This window comes from Trichomycterus rosablanca, chromosome 2 (genome assembly GCF_030014385.1).
Source record: "Trichomycterus rosablanca isolate fTriRos1 chromosome 2, fTriRos1.hap1, whole genome shotgun sequence".
NCBI classification, from domain to species: domain Eukaryota; kingdom Metazoa; phylum Chordata; class Actinopteri; order Siluriformes; family Trichomycteridae; genus Trichomycterus; species Trichomycterus rosablanca.
The window spans coordinates 57,761,713-57,784,410 of NC_085989.1; the positions used below are offsets into that span (position 1 = coordinate 57,761,713).

General features: G+C 38.0%; 9 non-coding genes across 9 annotated transcripts; 4 read left to right on the forward strand and 5 right to left on the reverse strand.

Annotated features, from left to right (window-relative positions):
* The first annotated feature begins 2,399 nt into the window (after window positions 1–2,399).
* Window positions 2,400–2,612, forward strand: LOC134309394 (small nucleolar RNA U3). Its single transcript, XR_010011130.1, has one exon. It is a non-coding gene; the product is annotated as a small nucleolar RNA U3 (small nucleolar RNA).
* Window positions 2,613–3,539: 927 nt separating this feature from the next.
* LOC134309488 (small nucleolar RNA U3) lies at window positions 3,540–3,752 on the reverse strand. The gene has a single exon (XR_010011202.1). It is a non-coding gene; the product is annotated as a small nucleolar RNA U3 (small nucleolar RNA).
* A 1,316-nt stretch (window positions 3,753–5,068) lies between these two features.
* On the reverse strand, window positions 5,069–5,281 carry LOC134309385 (small nucleolar RNA U3). The gene has a single exon (XR_010011122.1). It is a non-coding gene; the product is annotated as a small nucleolar RNA U3 (small nucleolar RNA).
* Window positions 5,282–7,276: 1,995 nt separating this feature from the next.
* LOC134309305 (small nucleolar RNA U3) lies at window positions 7,277–7,489 on the forward strand. The gene has a single exon (XR_010011044.1). It is a non-coding gene; the product is annotated as a small nucleolar RNA U3 (small nucleolar RNA).
* Window positions 7,490–8,405: 916 nt separating this feature from the next.
* LOC134309342 (small nucleolar RNA U3) lies at window positions 8,406–8,617 on the reverse strand. Its single transcript, XR_010011080.1, has one exon. It is a non-coding gene; the product is annotated as a small nucleolar RNA U3 (small nucleolar RNA).
* A 347-nt stretch (window positions 8,618–8,964) lies between these two features.
* Window positions 8,965–9,177, reverse strand: LOC134309319 (small nucleolar RNA U3). The gene has a single exon (XR_010011057.1). It is a non-coding gene; the product is annotated as a small nucleolar RNA U3 (small nucleolar RNA).
* Window positions 9,178–10,989: 1,812 nt separating this feature from the next.
* Window positions 10,990–11,202, forward strand: LOC134309315 (small nucleolar RNA U3). Its single transcript, XR_010011053.1, has one exon. It is a non-coding gene; the product is annotated as a small nucleolar RNA U3 (small nucleolar RNA).
* Window positions 11,203–12,132: 930 nt separating this feature from the next.
* Window positions 12,133–12,345, reverse strand: LOC134309361 (small nucleolar RNA U3). Its single transcript, XR_010011098.1, has one exon. It is a non-coding gene; the product is annotated as a small nucleolar RNA U3 (small nucleolar RNA).
* Window positions 12,346–22,353: 10,008 nt separating this feature from the next.
* LOC134309487 (small nucleolar RNA U3) lies at window positions 22,354–22,566 on the forward strand. The gene has a single exon (XR_010011201.1). It is a non-coding gene; the product is annotated as a small nucleolar RNA U3 (small nucleolar RNA).
* The last annotated feature ends 132 nt before the right edge of the window (window positions 22,567–22,698 follow it).

Sequence of the window (22,698 nt, forward strand, 5' to 3'; positions counted from 1 at the left end):
ATAACATTTTGCAGCCACCGGACACTTTACCTAACCACATGTACTCAACTGAACTGTGTGACAAGTTTATGTCATTCTTCAATTCCAAAATCCAAAATATTCACCAGCAGCTGTACTCTCCACCTGTTAATACTATAAGCTATGACTGTACAACTGCTCATGTACTATGTTCTTGTTCCCTATCTACTTTTGAACTTCCTACTATAACTGAAATAACCCACCTTATCCAAAAATCTAAACCTTCAACCTGCATTCTTGATCCTCTCCCTACAAACCTTGTCAAATCTTGCGTTTCCTCTCTGTGTACTCCTATTACTGCCATTGTTCAATCATCTCTTCTTTCTGGTTCTCTTCCTGCCCCTCTCAAGATGGCAACTATTACACCCATACTTAAGAAACCTGGCTTGGATCCCAATGACCTAAATAACTTTCGTCCTATTTCTAATCTACCTTTTATTTCGAAAGTTGTTGAGAAAGTTGTTTTTGCTCAAGTTCATAAATATCTAATAGACAACGATTTATATGAGGCTTTCCAGTCTGGTTTTCGCCCTCTACATAGCACAGAAACGGCACTTCTTAAAATAACTAATGACCTTCTAGTGGCAGCTGACTCTAGTTTGCTAACCATTCTCATTCTTCTAGATCTGAAGGCGGCCTTCGATACTATCTCACACAAAATCTTGCTGGACCGCCTCAAATCAATTGGACTTACTGATACTGTTTTTGCATGGTTTTTCTCCTATATTAATGGTCGTAGCCAGTTCGTTCAACTCAAACATTTTCAGTCTCACCCATCTGAAGTTGTTTGTGGTGTCCCACAGGGCTCTGTTCTAGGACCTCTCTTATTTATTATTTACCTTCTACCTGTTGGTCAAATATTTAGGAAACATAAAATCCAATTCCACTGTTATGCTGATGATACCCAACTATACTTATCCACTAAACCTAATGCCTTGCTCCCACCTTCTACCCTATCTGACTGCTTAGACGAAACTAAAAACTGGTTCTCTAAAAACTTCCTGATGGTTAATACAGATAAAACCCAAATTCTCCTTGTGGGAACTAAGACCACTCTCGCCAAAACCAAATCGTTTACTTTGAACTTTGAAAACTCTGTCATTTCGCCTTCTTCCCAGGTTAAAAGCCTGGGTGTTGTTCTTGACAGTCATCTTTCTTTTAAAGCACACATCAATAACATTACACGATCTGCCTACTTCCACTTAAGGAATATCAACCGCCTACGCCCGTTCCTCAGTCAAACAAGTACTGCCATTCTCGTCCATGCGCTGGTAACATCACGCATAGACTACTGTAATTCAATCCTATTCGGCTTACCTCATAAATCATTACAAAAACTCCAACTAGTCCAAAACTCCGCTGCACGGATTATCTCTGGGTCACCCTCAACTAATCACATCACTCCAGTTCTCAGACAGCTTCACTGGCTCCCCGTAAATTATCGCATACACTTTAAGATCTTATTATTCACATTCAAAGCTCTACATGGTCTAGCACCCTGTTACATCTCCCATTTACTCCAATTCTACAATCCCACCTGCACTCTTAGGTCTTCCTCAGCCTTCCAGCTTTCTATTCCTTCTGTCCGCCTGTCGACTATGGGTGCGAGGGCTTTTAGCCACTCTGCCCCTTCTCTCTGGAACACCCTCCCAGTCCATATCCGTACTATCGATTGTTTCTCTACTTTTAAATCCCAACTTAAAACTCACCTCTTCAAGCTAGCCTACTACTAATCTTTCAAACTTGATTGGTACTACTACCCCAATATTTGTTTAATAGTGATTACATTTGACTGTTTAGAGATTGTATTGATTTTATTGTATTTATCTTTATTGATTTTTCTATTAGATTTTAATGGTTTATTGATGTCTGTTACTTTCTTGCTTTTGTAAGGTGTCCTTGAGTGTTTTGAAAGGCGCCATAAATAAAATGGATTATTATTATTTATTATTGAGTAACTCGTAGCTCTTCAACTTTAGTTCCTCTGTTTAACAAATACAATAACTCCAACAATCAGAGAGAATTATTAAATATTATATAGATTTAATGAAACCTCATCATTTATCCTCCTGAGAGCACATTTATCCATTTATATTCTCTGTAATCGACACTTTAGTTTTAAATCTTTCTTTTTTAATCGTTTGTGTTACCCTATAAATTCCATCCTGGTCTTTCTAATGATACCTCAGGTGTTGGGTATGAGGCTGACAAACTTCACTTCCTGTTTCCAGGGTGAGTCAGATATTGTTATATCTACTGTTATATTATTGTATTATAGTACTAACTTCTACTAGAAACCTCCATGTTGGAGAGATGAATCTAGTGTGAGGGTGAAGTGTAGAGGAGAACATCACTCAGCTGGGTTCTGCTGCTTCCAGGTTAAGACTATACTTTCAGAAATCATTTTTATAGTTATTGACTAGGAAAGGTGATTTGAAAGTGTTACGTCTCTTTAACCATGATGATGAGCTGTGATGTTTCTTTCTGAGCATGAATCAGATGGAGAGGAATGATTTATTCTTCTGCTCTTCGTCATTGATGAATGTTCTGACTGTTTCTAACAGTTTAGAAGAAGAAAACATGTTCAGAGTGGTTACATGTATTATGAGCTGAATTGAAAAATTTGTTTTCTTTGTTGTTGGTTCTGTTACTGTTTGGTTTTTATTACTCTGTTGGTCTCTGTGCCTTAACAAGTAAATATAAGGGAGGATTTTGCTCTTGACAGAGTGCTAATCTATTAAAGATGATCATGTTAAGTAATGCACTACTGTTTATTATACACCAATATTTATTAGCTAAATTTCACGTTATAATCGAAACATATTTAATGTAACTGAACTTTTTCACACGCCACATGTGTTTTGTTTTTCTCAGTTAATTTCAGTCACTCACAGTAAAATGTGCAGAAGTTTTTTTCTCAGCTGAAGAAAATTTCACATATTTTGTATTATGTAGTCAATTAACAAAAGATAGAATTTCATCAGAACTGTCCAAACTTTAGCAGACGGTACATTAATACTGAGTCTGATCCTCGACACTAATTTAAACATTTACTTATACGTTATTACACCACAGACACAAACAAACCTTATGGGCTCTTGTTTCATATAATTAAACAAACTCTGGGCTTTCAAAATTATAAACATAATTTAAAATAAAGTATTACAAAACTCAAATATACAAGAGAAAATGTTTCTGATCCACTGATGCTGTATGAGAAAGTAACCTTGTTCAGGGGAGGGGATGGAAGTGAGATTCTTCTTTATTCTGTTCTCTTCTTATTCATTTATTAATATTTATCCTTGTTTTGTTTATAAATTCTATATAAATTACTAAATTCTTCAACTATGGGGGTTTGGGAAAAAGATAGAACAAGTGATACTAAGAGTAATATCTGAGACTTAATAATTTATGATCTCTAAATTTTCCAGCTCAAAGTTTCATGAGCTTGAAAAGAAAAAGCTCATAAAGCTGATCACCAAAGAAAAACAGACACTTTCATTTAACCTAAATTACAGCTAACCACTCTGAACATGTTTCCTTCATCTAAGCTGTTAGAAACAGTGAGAACATTCATCAATGATGAAGAGCAGATGAATAAATCATTCCTCTCCATCTGATTCATGCTCAGAAAGAAACATCACAGCTCATCATCATGGTTAAAGAGACGTAACACTTTCAAATCACATTTCCTAGTCAGTAACTATAGAAATGATTCCTGAAAGTATAGTCTTAACCTGGAAGCAGCAGAACCCAGCTGAGTGATGTTCTCCTCTACACTTCACCTACACGCTAGATTCATCTCTCTGTTCATTCTTCAATTTCTAACCAGCTTCATCACCATAATTTTAATCATTTCAGGTTATGATGTAAAACAGTGATGCTTCATTACATGTATTTTTTTTAACATGATTTTAAAATCATCACATGTGCTTCTAGTGGAACCGAACTAAAGATGAATTACAGAAAGTCTGTGAGAAAAATCAGTGATTGTAGAAACATTTTTATCAGTAAACCTGAATGTAGCAGCTAAAGTAGCACAAATCATCAGTGTAGTAACTCTGAAAACTACTAAATAAATTATGAAGTGTATAATATTACACTTATATACCCCTATATAATAAAAATTACATTCACATCACACCATACAAACTCATACTGAGCACTCGTAGCCCTTGAACACTTCAAATTGTTTATCTGTTTAACACCACAACCACAACCCACTAACAAGTAAATATAAGGGAGGAATTTGCTCTTGACAGAGTGCTAATCTATTAAAGATGATCATGTTAAGTAATGCACTACTATTCATTATACACCAATATTTATTTGCTAAATTTCACATGTTAAAATCCAAACATATTTAATGTAATTGAACTTTATCAAGTCACACATGTGTGTGTTTTGTTTTCCTCAGTTAAATTCAGTCACTCAGAGTAAAATGTGCAGAAGTTTTTTTCTCAGCTGAGGAAAATTTCAAATATTTTTTATGTAGTCAATTAACAAAAGACAGAATTTCATCAGAACTGTCCAAACTTTAGCAGATGGTACATTTATACTGAGTCTGATCCTCGACACTAATTTAAACATTTACTTATACGTTATTACACCACAGACACAAACAAACCTTATGGGCTCTTGTTTTATATAATTAAACAAACTCTGAGCCTTCAAAGTTATAAACATCATTTAAATTAAAGTATTACAAAACTCAAATCTACAAGAGAAAATGTTTCTGATCCACTGATGCTGTATGAGAAAGTAACCGTGTTCAGGGGAGGGAATAAAAGTGAGATTCTTCTTTATTCTGTTCTCTTCTTATTCATTTATTAATATTTATCCTTGTTTTGTTTATATATTGTATATAAATTACTTCAATCATAGGGATCTGGGAAAAAGATAGAACAAGTGATAATAAGAGCAGAACTTGAGACTTGATAACTTTTATTTTTAAATTTTCCAGCTTGATATTTCATAAGCTTGAAAAGAAAGAGATTCATAAAACTAATCACCAGAGAAAAACACTTTTGTTTAACCAAAATTAATTTTAACCACTCTGAACACGTTTCCTTCATCTAAACTGTTAGAAATAGTCAGAACATTCATCAATGATGAAGAGCAGATGAATAAATCATTCCTCTCCATCTGATTCATGCTCAGAAAGAAACATCACAGCTCATCACCATAGTTAAAGAGATGTAACACTTTCAAATCATATTTCCTAGTCAATAACTATAGAAATGATTCCTGAAAGTATAGTCTTAACCTGGAAGCAGCAGAACCCAGCTGAGTGATGTTCTCCTCTACACTTCACCTACACGCTAGATTCTCTCTGTTCATTCTTCAATATCTAACCAGCTTCATCACCATAATTTTAATCATTTCAGGTTATGATGTAAAACAGTGATGCTTCATTACATGTATTTCTTTTAACATGATTTTAAAATCATCACATGTGCTTCTAGTGGAACCGAACTAAAGATGAATTACAGAAAGTCTGTGAGAAAAATCAGTGATTGTAGAAACATTTTTATCAGTAAACCTGAATGTAGCAGCTAAAGTATCAAAAATCATCAGTGTAGTAACTCTGAAAACTACTAAATACATTATGAAGTGTATAATATTACACTTACAGGGGTTGGACAAAATAACTGAAACACCTGTCATTTTAGTGTGGTAGGTTTCATGGCTAAATTGGACCAGTCTGGTGGCCAATCTTCATTAATTGCACATTGCACCAGTAAGAGCAGAGTGTGAAGGTTCAATTAGCAGGGTAAGAGCACAGTTTTGCTCAAAATATTGCAATGCACACAACATTATGGGTGACATACCAGAGTTCAAAAGAGGACAAATTGTTGGTGCACGTCTTGCTGGCGCATCTGTGACCAAGACAGCAAGTCTTTGTGATGTATCAAGAGCCACAGTATCCAGGGTAATGTCAGCATACCACCAAGAAGGACAAACCACATCCAACAGGATTAACTGTGGACGCAAGAGGAAGCTGTCTGAAAGGGATGTTCGGGTGCTAACCCGGATTGTATCCAAAAAACATAAAACCACGGCTGCCCAAATCACGGCAGAATTAAATGTGCACCTCAACTCTCCTGTTTCCACCAGAACTGTCCGTCGGGAGCTCCACAGGGTCAATATACACGGCCGGGCTGCTATAGCCAAACCTTTGGTCACTCGTGCCAATGCCAAACGTCGGTTTCAATGGTGCAAGGAGCGCAAATCTTGGGCTGTGGACAATGTGAAACATGTATTGTTCTCTGATGAGTCCACCTTTACTGTTTTCCCCACATCCGGGAGAGTTACGGTGTGGAGAAGCCCCAAAGAAGCGTACCACCCAGACTGTTGCATGCCCAGAGTGAAGCATGGGGGTGGATCAGTGATGGTTTGGGCTGCCATATCATGGCATTCCCTTGGCCCAATACTTGTGCTAGATGGGCGCGTCACTGCCAAGGACTACCGAACCATTCTGGAGGACCATGTGCATCCAATGGCGGTGCCGTGTATCAGGATGACAATGCACCAATACACACAGCAAGACTGGTGAAAGATTGGTTTGATGAACATGAAAGTGAAGTTGAACATCTCCCATGGCCTGCACAGTCACCAGATCTAAATATTATTGAGCCACTTTGGGGTGTTTTGGAGAAGCGAGTCAGGAAACGTTTTCCTCCACCAGCATCACGTAGTGACCTGGCCACTATCCTGCAAGAAAAATGGCTTAAAATCCCTCTGACCACTGTGCAGGACTTGTATATGTCATTTCCAAGACGAACTGACGCTGTATTGGCCGCAAAAGGAGGCCCTACACCATACTAATAAATTATTGTGGTCTAAAACCAGGTGTTTCAGTTATTTTGTCCAACCCCTGTATATACCCCTATATAATAAAAATTACATTCACATCACACCATACAAACTCATACTGAGCACTCGTAGCCCTTGAACACTTCAAATTGTTTATCTGTTTAACACCACAACCCAGCACATTTACTTCATACACAAGGTTCAGAGGTACTTATAGTTCCTAGAACTTTAATTATTGAGGTGATCGAGATTCTTTATGCTGCCTTTGCGGTAAATTTAAATAAATCATTAAATTAAATTACTAAATCATAAATCCTGCATTGTGGGATTTTCCTCAGTATGGTTTTGGTTTTAAATAAAGAATGAATGAATAGATGAGTCTAGCGTGTAGGTGAAGTGTAGAGGAGAACATCACTCAGCTGGGTTCTGCTGCTTCCAGGTTAAGACTATACTTTCAGGAATCATTTCTATAGTTACTGACTAGGAAATGTGATTTGAAAGTGTTACGTCTCTTTAACCATGATGATGAGCTGTGATGTTTCTTTCTGAACATGAATCAGATGGAGAGGAATGATTTATTCTTCTGCTTTTCATCATTGATGAATGTTCTGACTGTTTCTAACAGCTTAGAAGAAAGAAACATGTTCAGAGTGGTTACATGTATTATGAGCTGAATTGAAGGAATTTGTTTTTTTTGTTGTTGGTTCTGTTACTGTTTGGTTTTTATTACTCTGTTGGTCTCTGTGCCTTAACAAGTAAATATAAGAGAGGAATTTGCTCTTGACAGAGTGCTAATCTATTAAAGATGATCATGTTAAGTAATGCACTACTATTCGTTATACACCAATATTTATTTGCTAAATTTCACGTTAATATCTGAACCTATTTAATGTAACTGAACTTTTTCATACGTCACGTGTGTTTTGTTTTCCTCAGTTAAATTCAGTCACTCAGAGTAAAATGTGCAGAAGTTTTTTCTCAGCTGAAGAAAATTTCACATATTTTGTATTATGTAGTCAATTAACAAAAGACAGAATTTCATCAGAACTGTCCAAACTTTAGCAGATGGTACATTTATACTGAGTCTGATCCTCGACACTAATTTAAACATTTACTTATACGTTATTACACCACAGACACAAACAAACCTTATGGGCTCTTGTTTTATATAATTAAACAAACTCTGAGCCTTTAAAGTTATAAACGTCATTTAAATTAAAGTATTACAAAACTCAAATCTACAAGAGAAAATGTTTCTGATCCACTGATGCTGTATGAGAAAATAACCGTGTTCAGGAGAGGGGATGGAAGTGAGAATCTTCTTTATTCTGTTCTCTTCTTATTCATTTATTAATATTTATCCTTGTTTTGTTTATATATTGTATATAAATTACTTCAATCATAGGAATCTGGGAAAAAGATAGAACAAGTGATAATAAGAGCAGAACTTGAGACTTGATAACTTTTATTTCTAAATTTTCCAGCTTGATATTTCATAAGCTTGAAAAGACAGAGATTCATAAAACTAATCACCAGAGAAAAACACTTTTGTTTAACCAAAATTAATTTTAACCACTCTGAACATGTTTCTCTCTTCTAAACTGTTAGAAATAGTCAGAACATTCATCAACGATGAAGAGCAGATAAATAATCATTCCTCTCCATCTGATTCATGCTCAGAAAGAAACATCACAGCTCATCATCATGGTTAAAGAGACGTAACACTTTCAAATCACATTTCCTAGTCAGTAACTATAGAAATGATTCCTGAAAGTATAGTCTTAACCTGGAAGCAGCAGAACCCAGCTGAGTGATGTTCTCCTCTACACTTCACCCTCAGGGTGAAGTGGGGATGGAAGTGAGATTCTTCCTTATTCTGTTCTCTTCTTATTCATTTATTAATATTTATCCTTGTTTTGTTTATAAATTCTATATAAATTACTAAATTCTTCAACTATGGGGGTTTGGGAAAAAGATAGAACAAGTGATACTAAGAGTAAGATCTGAAATTTAATAGCTTATGATCTCTAAATTTTCCAGCTCAAAGTTTCATGAGCTTGAAAAGAAAAAGCTCATAAAGCTGATCACCAAAGAAAAACAAACACTTTCATTTAACCTAAATTACAGCTAACCACTCTGAACATGTTTCCTTCATCTAAACTGTTAGAATCAGTCAGAACATTCATCAATGATGAAGAGCAGAAGAACAAATCATTCCTCTCCATCTGATTCATGCTCAGAAAGAAACATCACAGCTCATCATCATGGTTAAAGAGACGTAACACTTTCAAATCACATTTCCTAGTCAGTAACTATAGAAATGATTCCTGAAAGTATAGTCTTAACCTGGAAGCAGCAGAACCCAGCTGAGTAATGTTCTCCTCTACACTTCACCTACACGCTAGATTCATCTCTCCAACATGGAGGTTTCTAGTAGAAGTTAGTACTACAGGTTCTTCTAAAAAAATTAGCATATTGTGATAAAGTTCATTATTTTCCATAATGTAATGATAAAAATTAAACTTTCATATATTTTAGATTCATTGCACACCAACTGAAATATTTCAGGTCTTTTATTGTTTTAATACTGATGATTTTGGCATACAGCTCATGAAAACCCAAAATTCCTATCTCAAAAAATTAGCATATCATGAAAAGGTTCTCTAAACGAGCTATTAACCTAATCATCTGAATCAACGAATTAACTCTAAACACCTGCAAAAGATTCCTGAGGCTTTTAAAAACTCCCAGCCTGGTTCATTACTCAAAACTGCAATCATGGGTAAGACTGCCGACCTGACTGCTGTCCAGAAGGCCATCATTGACACCCTCAAGCAAGAGGGTAAGACACAGAAAGAAATTTCTGAACGAATAGGCTGTTCCCAGAGTGCTGTATCAAGGCACCTCAGTGGGAAGTCTGTGGGAAGGAAAAAGTGTGGCAGAAAACGCTGCACAACGAGAAGAGGTGACCGGACCCTGAGGAAGATTGTGGAGAAGGGCCGATTCCAGACCTTGGGGGACCTGCGGAAGCAGTGGACTGAGTCTGGAGTAGAAACATCCAGAGCCACCGTGCACAGGCGTGTGCAGGAAATGGGCTACAGGTGCCGCCAAGCCACTTTTGAACCAGAAACAGCGGCAGAAGCGCCTGACCTGGGCTACAGAGAAGCAGCACTGGACTGTTGCTCAGTGGTCCAAAGTACTGTTTTCGGATGAAAGCAAATTTTGCATGTCATTCGGAAATCAAGGTGCCAGAGTCTGGAGGAAGACTGGGGAGAAGGAAATGCCAAAATGCCTGAAGTCCAGTGTCAAGTACCCACAGTCAGTGATGGTCTGGGGTGCCATGTCAGCTGCTGGTGTTGGTCCACTGTGTTTTATCAAGGGCAGGGTCAATGCAGTTAGCTATCAGGAGATTTTGGAGCACTTCATGCTTCCATCTGCTGAAAAGCTTTATGGAGATGAAGATTTCATTTTTCAGCACGACCTGGCACCTGCTCACAGTGCCAAAACCACTGGTGAATGGTTTACTGACCATGGTATTACTGTGCTCAATTGGCCTGCCAACTCTCCTGACCTGAACCCCATAGAGAATCTGTGGGATATTGTGAAGAGAAAGTTGAGAGACACAAGACCCAACACTCTGGATGAGCTTAAGGCCGCTATCGAAGCATCCTGGGCCTCCATAACACCTCAGCAGTGCCACAGGCTGATTGCCTCCATGCCACGCCGCATTGAAGCAGTCATTTCTGCAAAAGGATTCCCGACCAAGTATTGAGTGCATAACTGAACATAATGATTTGAAGGTTGACTTTTTTTGTATTAAAAACACTTTTCTTTTATTGGTCGGATGAAATATGCTAATTTTTTGAGATAGGAATTTTGGGTTTTCATGAGCTGTATGCCAAAATCATCAGTATTAAAACAATAAAAGACCTGAAATATTTCAGTTGGTGTGCAATGAATCTAAAATATATGAAAGTTTAATTTTTATCATTACATTATGGAAAATAATGAACTTTATCACAATATGCTAATTTTTTGAGAAGAACCTGTAGTACTAACTTCTACTAGAAACCTCCATGTTGGAGAGATGAATCTAGTGTGTAGGTGAAGTGTAGAGGAGAACATCACTCAGCTGGGTTCTGCTGCTTCCAGGTTAAGACTATACTTTCAGGAATCATTTCTATAGTTACTGACTAGGAAATGTGATTTGAAAGTGTTACGTCTCTTTAACCATGATGATGAGTTGTGATGTTTCTTTCTGAGCATGAATCAGATGGAGAGGAATGATTTATTCATCTGCTCTTCATCAAAGACGAATGTTCTGACTGTTTCTAACAGCTTAGAAGAAGGAAACATGATCAGAGTGGTTACATGTATTATGAGTTGAATTGAAGGAATTTGTTTTTTTTGTTGTTGGTTCTGTTACTGTTTGGTTTTTATTACTCTGTTGGTCTTTGTGCCTTAACAAGTAAATATAAGGGAGGATTTTGCTCTTGACAGAGTGCTAATCTATTAAAGATGATCATGTTAAGTAATGCACTACTATTCATTATACACCAATATTTATTTGCTAAATTTCACGTTAAAATCGAAACATATTTAATGTAACTGAACTTTTTCATACGTCACGTGTGTTTTGTTTTCCTCAGTTAATTTAAGTCACTCAGAGTAAAATGTGCAGAAGTTTTTTTCTCAGCTGAAGAAAATTTTACATATTTTGTTTTATGTAGTCAATTAACAAAAGACAGAATTTCATCAGAACTGGCCAAACTTTAGCAGATGGTACATTTATACTGAGTCTGATCCTCGACACTAATTTAAACATTTACTCACATGTTACCACACCACAGAGACACAAACAAACCTTATGGGCTCATGTTTTATATAATTAAACAAACTCTGGGCTTTCAAAATTATAAACATCATTTAAATTAAAGTATTACAAAACTCAAATCTACAAGAGAAAATGTTTCTGATCCACTGATGCTGTATGAGAAAGTAACCGTGTTCAGGAGAGGAGATGGAAGTGAGATTCTTCCTTATTCTGTTCTCTTCTTATTCATTTATTAATATTTATCCTTGTTTTGTTCATAAATTCTATATAAATTACTAAATTCTTCAACTATGGGGGTTTGGGAAAAAGATAAAACAAGTGATACTAAGAGTAAGATATGAGAATTAATAACTTATGATCTCTAAATTTTCCAGCTCAAAGTTTCATGAGCTTGAAAAGAAAAAGCTCATAAAGCTGATCACCAAAGAAAAACAGACACTTTCATTTAACCTAAATTACAGTTAACCACTCTGAACATGTTTTCTTCATCTAAACTGTTAGAAACAGTCAGAACATTCATCAATGATGAAGAGCAGATGAATAAATCATTCCTCTCCATCTGATTCATGCTCAGAAAGAAACATCACAGCTCATTATCATGGTTAAAGAGACATAACACTTTCAAATCACATTTCCTAGTCAGTAACTATAGAAATGATTCCTGAAAGTATAGTCTTAACCTGGAAGCAGCAGAACCCAGCTGAGTGATGTTCTCCTCTACACTTCACCTACACGCTAGATTCATCTCTCTGTTCATTCTGACACATTCAGTAGAATCTTTACTCGTTCTATCAGTAGAATTGTACTACAGATGAATTAGTGTGTATAGAAAGTTTAATAAATGTAAACATATCAGAGTTAGTTAAAATTAAACATTCATGTTCATACACACTACATGCTCACACTTACAGCGTACAAACGTACATTGACCGAGACATGGCAACAACCTGGTGAGTTTTCTCAATTAAATCAATGCATTCCACCCGGGTTTGCCTTTACCTGTGAACCTCGCACCACTGGGCGAGGAGGCGGTATTGCTACCCTCTACAGTAAGAAATGGAAAGTGACCTCAGTGTACGGTGGCCGAGAAGTGCAAAACAAATTTACATTTCAGAAAACAAAATTACAAAAAAACAAAAACAAATTTACAACAAAAGCAAAAACAAATTTACAAGTGCTCGGGTACCCAGTGTTTGTAAATTTGTTTTGGCATATGTAAAAGTGTTTCAGCACTTGTAAATTTATTTTCGGCATATGTAATTTTGTTTTCTAAAATGTATATTTGTTTTGCACTTCCCGGCCGCACATTTCTGACGGAAAAGGCAGGGACAATAAACCGGAAGTGCGTGTTGCTTACCTGCTGTCAATCAAACTGTTTCTCAGCGGTAAAGTGAACGGAGTTTGTGATGGTGACGATAAACAAGGTTTTGTTTAGTTTGTGGAAATCATTTTATCCAGTTGACCCGCTATTGTTTTTCTTGTGGAAAGTTTTGTGCAGATGTTTAGACGTGGCGTGTGCATCTCTATTTACCGTCCGCTCTTCTAAACATCTAAGGAATTCCCACAAGAACAACAAAAGCGAAATAATGAAAATCATTAACACAAAATGGACAAAACATTGTTTATTAGGGACGGAACATGTGATACCGAGGCTTTAAAGCTTGTTTCACTTTTGTAACACTGGACTCAGTGTATCGGAGCTTATATTAAAGCAGCAGCATGTGCGGGACTGATGAAGCTTTGTGCTGTGTTTTATCTCACTCACTATATAAGAGACAATCAAACCAGGGTTACCCACCGTCCTGTAACATACACAATCCTTCTTTATCTGGAGACCAAACGCCGCGTTCTGTATTGAACTGATACAGGACGCTTTGTTCCGTATTTTTATCAATGGGAGACGGTGTGGTGTATGAAACAGAAGGAAACTGCTGCTTAATTCATTATATTAAGTAGTGTTCACTTTTATTCTTAGTAACGTGACATAACCTGTGTAATACACCGCTGTATGAGTAGCACAGTGGGAGGAGTGCGTTGTTTTGCCTAAAATATGGTTCTGACTTATTATTATAAAGAATGTAAATAATAAATGTTAAACACCATAAATAAAACCTTTGTTCTCATGACTGTGTAAGGTCCCCCCCCTGCTGCTATAACCAGCGCACACACACCGTTACTAAGAATAAAAGTGAACACTACTTAATATAATTCCTGTTGTAATTCAGTAATTTCACAATGGAGGTCAAGAATGTGAAGTGCTGCCACCTGGTGACGCCCTGTATGTTTTTTTTTCTGTGTAAGTTTCGTTTTCGTTCTGAATAAACACGTGAAACTTCAATAGGTTATGGGCCCAGTCATGTAGTTTAAAAACAGCTGTTTTACACGGTGTTTGTGTGATATAAACGGTGTTGTGGGATTCACAATGGAAGATAAGCTGTTTATAGAGAAGCTGAGTGGACCAGAGAACTGGGCAACATGGAAATTTCAAATGGAGCATCTATTGAAAGCTAAAGGACTGTGGGGCATGGTAATGGAAACGGACAACTTAGCAGCAGATGCTAATGCACAAGCTCGAGCTGAATTCACAAAACAGCAAGAAAAGGCATTTTCTGTGTTAGTGCTGAATGTAAGTACGCACCAGTTGTACCTGATTACAAGCTGTCAGACTCCTAAAGAAGCGTGGGACATGCTAAAAGGACATTTTGAGAGAGATACTCTTGCAAATAAGCTGTTTCTAAAGAAAAAATACTTCAGGTGTGAAATGAAGGAAGGAGAAACCATAACTGAGCATTTAAAACGAATGAAGGAGTTAACTGACAAGCTAGGTGCTATAGGTGCTGTAATTGAAGATGAAGACCAGATTGTAACACTGCTAGGTAGCCTGCCACCAAGCTATGCAACAATTGTGACTGCGTTAGAGACAAAGATGGACAATTTGACACTGCAGTTTGTGCAGCAAGCGTTAATAAATGAAGAGCAAAAACGAGTCCATTCTAACGGTAATGTCGGTAGCGCTGCATCGGGTGGTGCATCAGCTATGTCAACACAAGTTCGTGGAGATATGCAGGCTAATTCTAGGACAGTGGGAGTTGACAGATCTAAATGGAAATGTTATAAGTGTGGTAGGGAAGGACATTTAATGCGTAATTGTCGAAGTTTGAAAAATAAAAATCAAACCCACAAGGCTAAAAGCATGACATGTGAGGATGCTGAAGACTTGTCTGAGAGTGCATTTGTTGCTAAAGAGGCTAATCAGAATGATATGCCGCAGCAGGTCGAGTGGCTGATCGACTCTGGAGCATCAAAGCACATGACTTGTTGTAAAGAAATTCTTCAAGACTACCAGGAATTCTCCAAACCACAGTCAGTGAAACTGGGTGATGGCAGAGTGGTTGACGCCCAAGGACTTGGTAACGTCAAACTGAAAATGACTTTCAAAGTCAGTGATTTCAAAGATGTCACCATGTATGATGTGCTGTATGTTTCCAAGCTATCTGGGAATCTCTTCTCAGTAGGAGCTGCTGCCAGAAAAGGACATACAGTGCAGTTCAAGAAGTCTAGATGCTACATTCGTGGCAAAGATGGAGATCTTCGAGGAATGGGAACACAGAGATCTGATGGATTGTATCAGCTGGATGTCGAGGGACGTTCGCCCACCTGTCATGGTGCAGCAAGTGCATCAGTAGCAGCCAGTCTATGGCATCAACGACTGGGACACACCACCAAGATAAAGGATCTTAGGACTCTAGTAAGCGGAATGGACTTTTCTGCACAGAAAGAAGTTTCCTTTTGTGAAGCGTGTGTGGAGGGCAAGCTGTCTAGAAAGCCTTTTAAACCAGTGGGAGAAATCCGTTCCAGGCGTAAGCTACAGCTGATCCATAGTGACGTCTGTGGTCCCATGCAGACTGAATCCATAGGTGGATCAAAGTACTTTGTGACATTTATTGATGACTACTCAAGATGCTGCAAGGTATACTTCATGAAACAGAAAAGTGAAGTGTTTAGCAAGTTCAAAGAATTTGAAAAAACATTCTCCAATGAGTGTGGACAAAAAGTCACAAGACTGAGAACAGACAATGGTGGGGAATACACATCTAAAGAATTTCAAGAATACCTGAAAGCTCAAGGCATCCACCATGAAATGTCTGTACCCCATACACCTCAGCAAAATGGTGTAGCAGAAAGAAAAAATAGGACTTTAGTTGAAGCAGCTAGGAGTATGCTGTCTCATGCTAAGTTACCAAATACTTATTGGGCAGAGGCTGTAGCAACAGCAGCTTACATACAGAACAGGCTGCCCACATCTTTTCTGAAGCAAGAGACACCCTACCAGAGATGGTGTGGCAAAAAGCCAAACATAAGTCACATGAGAGTATTTGGCTGTGTAGCCTATGCTCATGTCCCAGACATAGAGAGAAGGAAGCTGGACAAGAAAGCTGTGAAGCTTCGTTTCGTGGGATATGCAAACAATGCCAAGGGTTATCGCCTGTTTGATGAGGAGAAAAAGAGGATTCTAATTCGTCGGGATGTCATCTTCAATGAATCAGACTTTGACTGGAAACAGGAAGTGGAAGTTTCTTGTTCAGAGATTGAGGTTACCATGAATACAGATGAGAGGGGAGCAACAGGTGATGAGGCAACCGTCAACGAAGCTCCAAAAGAAGGCGGCAGAATCAGAAAGCCTCCGAAGAGGTATGGATATGATGAGTTTGCTGACATAGTGACTGTTGATCATTTTGCTAATGTCTGTTGTGTAAAAGAACCAAGCACACTAAAGGAAGCAATGATGAGTCCTGATGCAAAGGAATGGAAGGAAGCGGCTGACTTGGAGTATGAATCGCTGCTTGAAAATGAAACCTGGAACTTAGTGATTTTACCAAGAGATCGAAAGGCAATAGGATCGAGATGGGTGTTCAAAGTCAAGCATCATAGTGACGGACAAGTAGAGAGGTACAAGTGTAGGCTTGTTGCTAAGGGCTACTCACAGAAGTATGGCATTGACTACGATGAGACTTTTTCACCTGTAGTACGATTCAGTTCAATTCGTACATTGCTGTCATTTGCTGTCCAGAATAACCTACATGTTCACCAGATGGATGTCGTAACTGCATTCCTAAATGGACATCTAGAGGAGGAAATCTACATGGAGCAACCAGAGGGGTATGTAAAACCAGGCCAGGAACACTTGGTGTGTAAACTGAAGAAGTCAATATATGGGCTTAAGCAGTCCCCTCGCTGCTGGAGTAAGGCTTTCACAGAGTTCATGAAGGATATTGAATTTAAACAGAGCACATCAGACCCCTGTGTGTTTGTGAGATCTCGACAGGAACTAGAGATATTGGCTGTTTATGTTGATGATCTGATTTTGATTACAGAATCAATTGAAAGCATGAATAAGTTGAAAGTTGCTCTGAAGAACCGCTACAAGATGAAAGACATGGGTGAGCTGTCCTACATATTGGGCATCTGTGTTGTCCAAGACAAGACAAGGAACTGTGTGTTTCTTCATCAGAAGCATTACATTGAAGCTATTCTTCAGAAATATGGAATGGATAAAACCAATCCAGTTACAACTCCAGCTGACACAAATGTGAAGTTAAAAAGAAATGATGGCATCAGTAAGCCAGTGAACCCAAGTACCTATCAGTCCATTGTAGGTAGTTTGCTGTACGCTGCAATGGCTACAAGACCAGACATTGCACAAGCAGTGAGTGTTGTGTCAAAGTTCAATGCAGATCCAAATACTGCACATCTGACTGCTGTGAAAAGAATTCTTCGCTACTTGAAGGGGACTTTGGACCTCGCTCTCAAGTATGAGCATTCAGAGTCTAAAACTTTAGTCGGGTTCTCAGATGCTGACTGGGCTGGAGATCAAGATGACCGTCGCTCTACAACCGGTAATGTCTTCTTATTGGGTGGAGGAGCAGTGAGTTGGGTAAGCAAGAAACAGTCAACGGTTGCACTGTCAACAGCTGAAGCTGAATACATCGCTCTCAGCCAAGCAGCACAGGAATGTACCTGGCTTACACGACTACTGAGTGATCTTGGAATGGATGCTACGTCTAGTGTGATTCTGGAGGACAACCAAGGAGCTATTGCCATCGCGAAAAATCCAGTTGATCATTCAAGGACAAAGCACATAGACATTCGTTACCACTACATTCGTGAATGTGTGCAGAATGGACAAATTCAACTACAATATTGTCCTACAGATGACATGAAGGCAGATATCTTGACCAAGCCATTAGCAAAGCAAAAGTTTGAGTATCTTAGGAAAGAGATTGGACTTTGCGCAGTGTAATTTTGATAAGGTGTACTGTTTACTAAGTTAAGAGAACTGTAAGAACTGTAAAGAAGGGGAAATCTTTCTAAGTTTAGTTAATAGGACTTATTGTTCCAAAAGTGTTCAGGTTTAACCATTCTAAGTGATAGAATTTGGTTTATTAAAAAAAAAAAAAAAACCTCTTAATTTCATTGTAAAATTAAGTGGGAGTGTTGTAATTCAGTAATTTCACAATGGAGGTCAAGAATGTGAAGTGCTGCCACCTGGTGACGCCCTGTATGTTTTTTTTTCTGTGTAAGTTTCGTTTTCGTTCTGAATAAACACGTGAAACTTCAATAATTCCCTCAGTCTCCCACTGATAAAAATACGGAACAAAGCGTCCTGTATCAGTTCAATACAGAACGCGGCGTTTGGTCTCCAGATAAAGAAGGATTGTGTATGTTACAGGACGGTGGGTAACCCTGGTTTGATTGTCTCTTATATAGTGAGTGAGATAAAACACAGCACAAAGCTTCATCAGTCCCGCACATGCTGCTGCTTTAATATAAGCTCCGATACACTGAGTCCAGTGTTACAAAAGTGAAACAAGCTTTAAAGCCTCGGTATCACATGTTCCGTCCCTAATAAACAATGTTTTGTCCATTTTGTGTTAATGATTTTCATTATTTCGCTTTTGTTGTTCTTGTGGGAATTCCTTAGATGTTTAGAAGAGCGGATGGTAAATAGAGATGCACACGCCACGTCTAAACATCTGCACAAAACTTTCCACAAGAAAAACAATAGCGGGTCAACTGGATAAAATGATTTCCACAAACTAGACAAAACCTTGTTTATCGTCACCATCACAAACTCCGTTCACTTTACCGCTGAGAAACAGTTTGATTGACAGCAGGTAAGCAACACGCACTTCCGGTTTATTGTCCCTACCTTTTCCGTCAGAAATGTGCGGCCGGGAAGTGCAAAACAAATATACATTTTAGAAAACAAAATTACATATGCCGAAAATAAATTTACAAGTGCTGAAACACTTTTACATATGCCAAAACAAATTTACAAACACTGGGTACCCGAGCACTTGTAAATTTGTTTTTGCTTTTGTTGTAAATTTGTTTTTGTTTTTTTGTAATTTTGTTTTCTGAAATGTAAATTTGTTTTGCACTTCTCGGCCACCGTATCAGTGTCTGTTCCTCCTCATATTTCATTTGAATCAACTATTATCCAAATTAATGGACCAATACCTACTATTTTGGCCACAATCTACCGACCACCTAAGCATAATACTGATTTTATAAATGATTTTTCCACTTTCCTAACTTCACTCTGCTCTATGTCACCGAACACAATAGTTCTCGGAGACTTCAACATCCACATTGACAACAAAAATAATACATTTACAAAAGATTTCTTGTCATGCATCGATGGTTTTGGCCTGCATCAACATGTGGACTTTCCAACCCACTGCAAGGGGCATACTCTAGATCTCATCTGCTGTTCTGGAGTAACCCCTCTGAATTGTACTGCTTCAGATCTTCCTATCTCTGATCATCACCTGATTTCTTTTACTGTGACACCGCCATCAGCTAAAACGAGTCCTCGGGCCATCTCATTCCGTAATATCAAGAACATCGATCATACTGCCCTATCATCAGGAGCCAGTGCTCTCCATTGGAACTATGGATCTGCTTCTACCCAAGACCTCATCTCTCATTACAACACAGAGCTGCATAATCTCTTGGATAATCTTGCCCCATTAAAAACATGAACTGTTTCATTTACTCGCACTGCACCATGGTAGACTACTGAACTACGACAACTAAAATCAAGGGCACGACAGCTCGAACGCCTGTATAGGAAAAGTGGACTTACTGTGCACAAGGAAATGTATAATAACCACCTACTGCATTATAAAGATGCTATCTCGGCTTCCAAATCTACCTACTATGGATCACTATTTAGGGCGCTTGAGGGTAACATCTGTGCACTTTTTTCTACTGTGAATAACATTTTGCAGCCACCGGACACTTTACCTAACCACATGTACTCAACTGAACTGTGTGACAAGTTTATGTCATTCTTCAATTCCAAAATCCAAAATATTCACCAGCAGCTGTACTCTCCACCTGTTAATACTATAAGCTATGACTGTACAACTGCTCATGTACTATGTTCTTGTTCCCTATCTACTTTTGAACTTCCTACTATAACTGAAATAACCCACCTTATCCAAAAATCTAAACCTTCAACCTGCATTCTTGATCCTCTCCCTACAAACCTTGTCAAATCTTGCGTTTCCTCTCTGTGTACTCCTATTACTGCCATTGTTCAATCATCTCTTCTTTCTGGTTCTCTTCCTGCCCCTCTCAAGATGGCAACTATTACACCCATACTTAAGAAACCTGGCTTGGATCCCAATGACCTAAATAACTTTCGTCCTATTTCTAATCTACCTTTTAATAATCTAAAATTATTGAGAAAGTTGTTTTTGCTCAAGTTCATAAATATCTAATAGACAACGATTTATATGAGGCTTTCCAGTCTGGTTTTCGCCCTCTACATAGCACAGAAACGGCACTTCTTAAAATAACTAATGACCTTCTAGTGGCAGCTGACTCTAGTTTGCTAACCATTCTCATTCTTCTAGATCTGAAGGCGGCCTTCGATACTATCTCACACAAAATCTTGCTGGACCGCCTCAAATCAATCGGACTTACTGATACTGTTTTTGCATGGTTTTTCTCCTATATTAATGGTCGTAGCCAGTTCGTTCAACTCAAACATTTTCAGTCTCACCCATCTGAAGTTGTTTGTGGTGTCCCACAGGGCTCTGTTCTAGGACCTCTCTTATTTATTATTTACCTTCTACCTGTTGGTCAAATATTTAGGAAACATAAAATCCAATTCCACTGTTATGCTGATGACACCCAACTATACTTATCCACTAAACCTAATGCCTTGCTCCCACCTTCTACCCTATCTGACTGCTTAGACGAAACTAAAAACTGGTTCTCTAAAAACTTCCTGATGGTTAATACAGATAAAACCCAAATTCTCCTTGTGGGAACTAAGACCACTCTCGCCAAAACCAAATCGTTTACTTTGAACTTTGAAAACTCTGTCATTTCGCCTTCTTCCCAGGTTAAAAGCCTGGGTGTTGTTCTTGACAGTCATCTTTCTTTTAAAGCACACATCAATAACATTACACGATCTGCCTACTTCCACTTAAGGAATATCAACCGCCTACGCCCGTTCCTCAGTCAAACAAGTACTGCCATTCTCGTCCATGCGCTGGTAACATCACGCATAGACTACTGTAATTCAATCCTATTCGGCTTACCTCATAAATCATTACAAAAACTCCAACTAGTCCAAAACTCCGCTGCACGGATTATCTCTGGGTCACCCTCAACTAATCACATCACTCCAGTTCTCAGACAGCTTCACTGGCTCCCCGTAAATTATCGCATACACTTTAAGATCTTATTATTCACATTCAAAGCTCTACATGGTCTAGCACCCTCTTACATCTCCGATTTACTCCAATTCTACAATCCCACCTGCACTCTTAGGTCTTCCTCAGCCTTCCAGCTTTCTATTCCTTCTGTCCGCCTGTCGACTATGGATGGGTGCGAGGGCTTTAAGCCACTCTGCCCCTTCTCTCTGGAACACCCTCCCAGTCCATATCCGTACTATCGATTGTTTCTCTACTTTTAAATCCCAACTTAAAACTCACCTCTTCAAGCTAGCCTACTACTAATCTTTCAAACTTGATTGGTACTACTACCCCAATATTTGTTTAATAGTGATTACATTTGACTGTTTAGAGATTGTATTGATTTTATTGTATTTATCTTTATTGATTTTTCTATTAGATTTTAATGGTTTATTGATGTCTGTTACGTTCTTGCTTTTGTAAGGTGTCCTTGAGTGTTTTGAAATGCGCCATGAATAAAATGGATTATTATCATTTATTATTGAGTAACTCGTAGCTCTTCAACTTTAGTTCCTCTGTTTAACAAATACAATAACTCCAACAATCAGAGAGAATTATTAAATATTATATAGATTTAATGAAACCTCATCATTTATCCTCCTGAGAGCACATTTATCCATTTATATTCTCTGTAATCGACACTTTAGTTTTAAATCTTTCTTTTTTAATCGTTTGTGTTACCCTATAAATTCCATCCTGGTCTTTCTAATGATACCTCAGGTGTTGGGTATGAGGCTGACAAACTTCACTTCCTGTTTCCAGGGTGAGTCAGATATTGTTATATCTACTGTTATATTATTGTATTATAGTACTAACTTCTACTAGAAACCTCCATGTTGGAGAGATGAGTCTAGTGTGAGGGTGAAGTGTAGAGGAGAACATCACTCAGCTGGGTTCTGCTGCTTCCAGGTTAAGACTATACTTTCAGGAATCATTTCTATAGTTACTGACTAGGAAAGGTGATTTGAAAGTGTTATGTCTCTTTAACCATGATGATGAGCTGTGATGTTTCTTTCTGAGCATGAATCAGATGGAGAGAAATAATTTATTCATCTGCTCTTCATCATTGATGAATGTTCTGACTGTTTCTAACAGTTTAGAAGAAAGAAACATGTTCAGAGTGGTTACATGTATTATGAGCTGAATTGAAGAATTTGTTTTCTTTGTTGTTGGTTCTGTTACTGTTTGGTTTTTATTACTCTGTTGGTTTCTGTGCCTTAACAAGTAAATATAAGAGAGGAATTTGCTCTTGACAGA